Raw genomic sequence first — 7160 nt, forward strand, 5'->3', positions numbered from 1 at the left:
CCGGGAGAGTGCTAGGACAACGGATAAGTCCATCTCCAATGGCTATGGAGCCATGGGACCTCCCGCCACCAGATATCATCACCAGCTCTGGATCAATGGGACCCTGGCTCGGGTTAAAGTCCTCCCCTTTCCTCGCCTTCCCCTCATCTCTATATCTCACGAGCTTGTTGTGGGAGGAGATGTTGGTGAAGTTGTTTGCATCATCGAGGTCAGACTGAGAGAAAGCCTTGACTTTCTTGAAAGAGGCAGTGTGGGCCATGGCATACAGGTCGTACACCTCTGGCACCTTATCCGCCTTATTGTAGCGTGCTTGAAAGAGAGAAACAATGAAAATTAGTAATTAAAGGGCTCAAGCTAGCATGATGAATGAATTGCATGAATCATGAAGCAAACCACATACCCAGTTGCGCCCGAACTGATATAAGTTGGAGCTGCCTTGATGGTGTGGCACACCTTCCATTTGGGCACGTTTGTCCTTGGCCTCGTTGTGGAGGGCTAGCCATTCTTTTGAGCACCACTCATCGACCAACACCTCCCAACAATCCATCCGATCCGCACACCATCTCGGAGGCGCCTAAGTTAGCAAATAGAAACTTGAGCGCTACGGCTAAGAATTACTAAATGAAGGAACTTAAGTAGAAGGCCTTAAGAATTACCTTCATGTACTGCTCCTTACTCAGGAACTTATCGCGGCACGCGGGCTTGGTCTTCTTGATATCACGCAAGGCGTAGTAGTCTCGAACAGCCTGCACCCGAGCCTCGTGCCGTAAGTTCTGGAGTAGGCGCTTGCAGACGTTCTCGATAACATGTGCCGCGTCCTCCTCGTATCCCTCCTCACACCTGTAGAATGTCTGCAATCAAATGAGACAATATTGATTAGTACAATTAATAACTAGCTAGTTGAAGATTTTTAAATGTGTAAAGGAGAAATTACCCAGAACTTTCTGATCACCATGTCTGCCCTCGTGTCGCACACGACACCGTCGATAATCTCATCCGGCGGGGCCGGGGCAGCCACGTTGTGCTCCCAGCTCAATCCAAGCTCTGGAAGCCGACCCTCACCAGGCAACGTGACAAACCCCGGGAAGTTTTGCCGGCAAAGAACTCCAAGGACGGAGTTGGGCCGGCGGACACTATGATGGTGGTCCCAACCCCTGCAGCATTGACAAGGCCAACGCATTAGTTATTTGAAGAAACGTGAATGCACAAGGTACAAAAATATTAAATGCACTTACGTACCTCTCCCCATCAGGGAAAATCAACCACCTCTGCTCGCGGGTCGCCGACACGGACGGGAGCCGTGTAGCACCACGCTGGTAGACGGTGCCCCCCTCCTCCTCAAGATCAGTCGGCTCCCCGCCATCATCAGCATGGCCACTCGGCTCCTCCGGCTGATCTGGCCAGGTACCCCATCCGGACGTGTGCTCCTCCGGGGTCTCGTGGGCCGAACTCTCGTGGGCCGAAGGCCAGTCGACCCGAGGCTCGTGGGCCCAAGACCCGTGGACCGGAGGCTCGTGGACCAGAGTCCGTGTAGCCTCCTCCTCGGACGAGTCCACCCTAGCAGTCACGTGCTCGGGTGAAACAGTTGGGGGTGGCGGCGAGGAAGGCGCCGTAGCAGTCACCCTACCTCCTCTCCCGCGACCACGTGCCCCACCTCCTCTCTTCCTACCTCGTCCCCTGCTGGGCACCGCGGTCGACGAAGAAGGGCCCGGTGGTGTGGCCATACTGTCCAGCAACGCTCGGCGGAGAGGTGCGTCTGGAATGGAAGACCTCAGACCACGCGCCGACGAAGAAGGGGCCTTGGCGCGCTCCCGACCAGCGCCCACCATCTTTCAACACCTGCCATGAAAAACAGTAAACGAAATTAGTACAACATAAAAAAAACCCGACATGAATAATAATATGTGTATCACTTAAGTGTATCATCATCAAGTACAACATAAAAAAATTTAATACCTAACACTACTAATAATCTCGATCAGTATCATCAATAAATGCATAATCATCATCATCACTATAATCAATGACGGGCTCATAGGGTTCAGTGGCATCAACATGTGGAAGGCCACCTTGACGTAATCGGTCAAGCAATGACTGGTCATCCGCAGCAGTAACCTCTTCTTGTTCCGGCTCTTCTTGTTCCTCCTCTGGGGTGATGTCGGATTCACTGTCGCTGTCTACTTCAATGTTTTGGGGTGAAGTATAGCGGTTCTTGAAACGCTTTTTGGAAAGACATGTCTCTTGGAAGAATTCTCCTTCATATGTGTCTGGGTTAATGTGACGTTCATAATCCTCTTCCTTTGGGGGAGATAGTCTAGCACGTGGCGGCACTTCATAAACGACATCCCAACCTTTCGGATTTGGATTAGTTTGGCAGGCCCACGGTAGATAGAATACTTGGGTCGCCTGTTGAGCCGTAATATAGACATCAGGAACATCTAAATGGGTGCTTTGGTTGATTTCAACTAGCCCTATATATTCATGAGTCCTTCTAGTCTCCTTCGGCTGAAACCAATAACATTTGAAGACTACGACATTCGGTGGGTTTTCACCATAGAATAGAAGTTCATAAATTGCTTAAACTCTCCCATAATACTCGGTACCTCCTTCGCCGATAGCAGATACACAACAATTTGTAGACTTTCAGTCGGCCATAGATAGCTCTTTGCCATAGGTACGAAAGCGATACCCGTTGATGTCGTATTTGTCAAATGAACGGACCTTATAGTCAAAACCATTAGCGACTTGTCTCAATTCGGTGTCCATAGACTCTGAATTAGCCTACAAGTTTAATATGAAAGGATTGTTGCATTATGCACAAATTAGCGAATGAAACCGGGGTAGCCGCCTACAAATTAGCCTACAAGTCTAATAGAAATTACCGTTTGTTTGAACCAAGAGATGAAATCGGGATAGCCGCCTCCTTGCTTTGCGAGAAGCTCATACTCTTCGACAGAATCCTTTTGGATCACCGCTCCATACGAGAATAAGGCGACGTATCGACTGTATGAAATATCCAGGAATAAGAGCAGTTCAAAGGAAATAGAAGTTGCGAAACTATGTACCGAGAACTTACTCGATGTACGGCCGCACTTCTATCAGGTTGTTGAAGATATACAACGAAATGGTCCGCCATTGTTCGTTATCCAAAGATACTGGATTTGAAACACTGGCTGGTGCGAGATTCCCTTTGAATAGGCTGAGGTTGGATCCACCCTTTTTAGGGTCGTCAGCATTGTACCGAGGCTTCGGATTATGCAAATGACGATTTTTGGCTTCGTAGTGTGCAGTCACGAAGTTTGCCGCCTCCTCAGTGATGAATGCCTCAGCCATCGATGCTTCAATTCTATGTTTATTTTTATATTTTTGTCGAAGCGTCTTCTGCATCCTCTCAGTTGGGTAGCACCAACGATTTTGCACGCCCCCCCCCCCCAATCTTGCCTCGGTCGGGAGATGCAAAATCAAATGTTGCATTGGATTAAAGAAGCCCGGTGGAAAGATCTTCTCTAACTTGCAGATCAACTCCGGCGCCAACTCTTCCATTTCTTCTAGCACGCCAGGCGATAGTTCTTTCGCACAAAGAACACGGAAGAAATAGCTGAGTTCTGCCAGTACTAGCCATTCATCCTCAAGGATGAAGCCACGCAACATCACCGGCATTACCCGCTCAATCCATATGTGCCAATCATGACTCTTGAGACCAAATATCTTCAATTTATCAAGACTGGCTCCCCTCTGTAGATTCGCTGCATACCCATCGGGGAACATCAACTGCATTTTCACCCACAAGATAATTTCCCTCATAGCTGGCCTTCCAAGATTGAACCATGCCTTTGGCTTCGTCCAGTTCTGCTTTCCTTTCGGTTCTTTCATGTTTTGTAACGGCCTATCACATAGTGCCTCCAGATCGACTCTAGCCTTAGTATTATCCTTTGACTTCCCATCTATGCCGAACAATGTACCAAAAAGTGCCTCGGCGATATTCTTCTCAGTGTGCATCACGTCGATGTTGTGTGGGCAAAGGAGGTCTTTGAAGTAAGGCAGATCCCATAAGCATGTTTTGTGAGTCCAGGCGTGCTTAGAATTATACCCCTTGAAGTACCCTGGACGCTCTGGATCTGGCTCGAGAGCGTTTAACTGATCCAGGGTCTGTTGGCCTGTCAATGCAGGTGGTGCAGAGTTTTTGACAACTCTACCTCTGATGAAGTTCTTCTTGTCTTTCCTGAACTTATGGCGAGGATTCAGGAACTGTCTATGCATGTCGAAGCAAGAAAACTTGCGACCGGCCTGAAGCCAACGAAACTCAAGAGCTCCCTTGCATGTGGGGCATGGGAACCTTCCATGCACACACCAGCCAACGAATAGCGCATACGCCGGCAAGTCATGCGTCGAGTACATGTACCAGACACGCATTATGAAGTTCCGTTTGCTATAGGCGTCGTATGTCTTGAACCCATTATCCCAGGCTTCTTGCAATTTGTCCTTAAGCGGTTGCATGTACACATTCATATTTTTCCCCGGATAGTTGGGCCCTGGAATTATCAACGTCAGGAAAATGTTCTTTCTTTGCATAATCTGTCCGGGGGGGAGATTGAGTGGAAAGACAAATACGGGCCAACAACTGTATTGGGATGCCGTCATACCAAACACACTGAACCCATCCGTGCTGATGCCGACTCGAGGATGCCTCGGATCTGCCGCTTTGTCACCATGTAATTCATCAAACTTTTTCCACGCAACACCATCCGATGTGTGTACAATCATCAGATTCCCATCTGCATCTAGTTCGGTTCTTTTGCCCGTTTTGTGCCATGTCATCTGTCTGGCCGTCTCTTCGACCATGAAAAGACGTTGAAGTCTTGGTACGATTGGCATATACCGTAGAACACTAACGGGGATTTTGGTCTGTGTCTTCTCACCCATACCGTTGTCTACCACAACATACCTGGAAGACTTGCAAATGGGACAATAGTTCAAGTCCGCATAGTCAAGCCTAAACAAGACACATCCTTTCTCACAGGCATGTACCTTATCATAGGGCATCTTCAGTGCCCGGAGGATTTTGTCCGACTGGTACAGGTTTGCAGGCATTACATGGCCTTTGGGTAGAAAGCGTCCAAATACTGTCATCATTGCATCGTAGCATTCTCTGCCCAAGTTGAACTGAGCCTTCAGAGCCATTACTTGTGAGATGGCATCCAACTGACAAAGCTCAGTGTGCTCATGGAGCGGACGTTTTGAAGACTCAAACATTTCATTAAAGGCCTTTGCAGATTCCTCCATCTCCTCGTCCGAATCTCGAGCATCATCGAAGTCTTGCACCATGTTTTCCATCCCGGTACCATGCTCGTCGGTGCGACGACGATCCACCTCAGCTCGGTCACGTTGGGCAGAATCACCATGAAATGTCCACACCGTATAATCGGGCGTAAAACCACTCTTCTACAGGTGTTTGCCCATTTCAGCCTCTGTCCTCTTTTCCCAATTGCCGCACCGTAAACAGGGGCACCAGGTTTTCCTCTGGCCATTTGCAAATGCGGCTCGCACAAACTCCTTGGTTTTTTTGAACCATTCAGTGCTCCATTTGTTCTGACCAGTGTGACCGGTGTACATCCACGCACGATCACTCATCTTGACTTTCAGAGCTACTAGACACACAACAAATATATATATATATAATTCACCATGTATATATTCATCAGTTGATCTACTTTGTCAATTTTATTACGTCCATGCAACCTACACTCTAATAGGTAATGATAGGTCCTAATCCCACCCGAGTATGTTTAGATTGGGTTCATTTTCCCATGCTATGCTCCGGATCCTACGCAAAATTTCGGGAGCACCTCCCCGCTGTTCTCCTGATACACGTCTCTGCAATAAACAGAGAGGATGTGTACCCGGAGAACAACAGGGGAGGCACTGACGAAATTTATGCGTCGGATCCGAAGCAAAGCATATGGGAAAACGAACCCAATCTAAACATACTCGGGCTGTCCATGGATAGCGTTGGACAATTCGAAAGAATCAAGGTTATAAATATGCAAATGCATGCATATTTATAACTATGACGCTTTCGAACGGGAGACACATATTGGTTACGCATACTGATGATTCAAGACACATATATAGCTAGCTATCAAGTTTCACCGGAATAGATCAAATAATTAATGGGGGAGGACATGTCATTTGTGCTCACCCACGAACGAAGGGGCAGAGCTCGTCAAACGCACGGCGAGGTCGTCGAACACCAAACCTCGCAGCGATGAAACAACTGCACATTTAAAACTACCCGATCAACACAATTATATATGATGTTTTTCATAACAAAATCGAAAAATATATGACCTAACTAATAATTCACAAATATATGACCCCGTCGGCCTCTGGAAGGCCAAAGAACACCTTTTCGGGAGGTGTCGGGGGTCGGGGTGTCGTGTCGGGGTCGGGGTCTCGGGGTCGGGGTGTCGGGTCGGGGTGCCGGGTCGGGGTCGGGGTGCCGTGTCGGTGTCGGGGTCGGGGTGTTGGGTCAGGCTCGGGGTCGGGGTGTCGGGGTCGGGGTCGGGGTCGGGGTGTCGGGGGTGTCGGGTCGGGGGTCGGGGTGTCGTGTCGGTGTCGGGGTCGGGGTGCTGTTTCGGGGTCGGGGGGTCGGGGTGTCGTGTCGGGGTCAGGGGGTTAGGGGGTCGGGTGTCGGGGTGGAGTCGGGGTCGGGTGTCGGGGTGTGGTGTCGGGGTTGGGGGGTCAGGGGGTCTTCTCATTCTTCTACTACTTCTACTTCTTCTCATTCTTCTACTTCTTCTCATCCCCCGTCTTCTACTTCTTTTCTTCTTCTTCTTCTTCTTCTTCTTCTTCTTCTTCTTCTTCTTCTTCTTCTTCTTCTTGTTCTTCTTCTTGTTCTTCTTCTTCTTCTTCTTCTTCTTCTTCTTCTTCTCCTTTTTCCTCTTCTTCTTCTTTTCTTCTTTCTTCTTCTCCCTCCTCCTGTTCCTCCCTCCTCCTTCTACTTCTTCTTCTAAACTAAAACTAAAACTAATCTAAAATAAACTAAAACTAATCTAAAATAAACTTAAACTAAAACTAATCTAAAATAAACTAAACTAAAACTAAACTAAAACTATAACTAAAATAGAAACTAAACTAAAATAAACAAAAAGAAACTAATT

This window comes from Aegilops tauschii, chromosome 4, assembly GCF_002575655.3.
Source record: "Aegilops tauschii subsp. strangulata cultivar AL8/78 chromosome 4, Aet v6.0, whole genome shotgun sequence".
NCBI classification, from domain to species: domain Eukaryota; kingdom Viridiplantae; phylum Streptophyta; class Magnoliopsida; order Poales; family Poaceae; genus Aegilops; species Aegilops tauschii.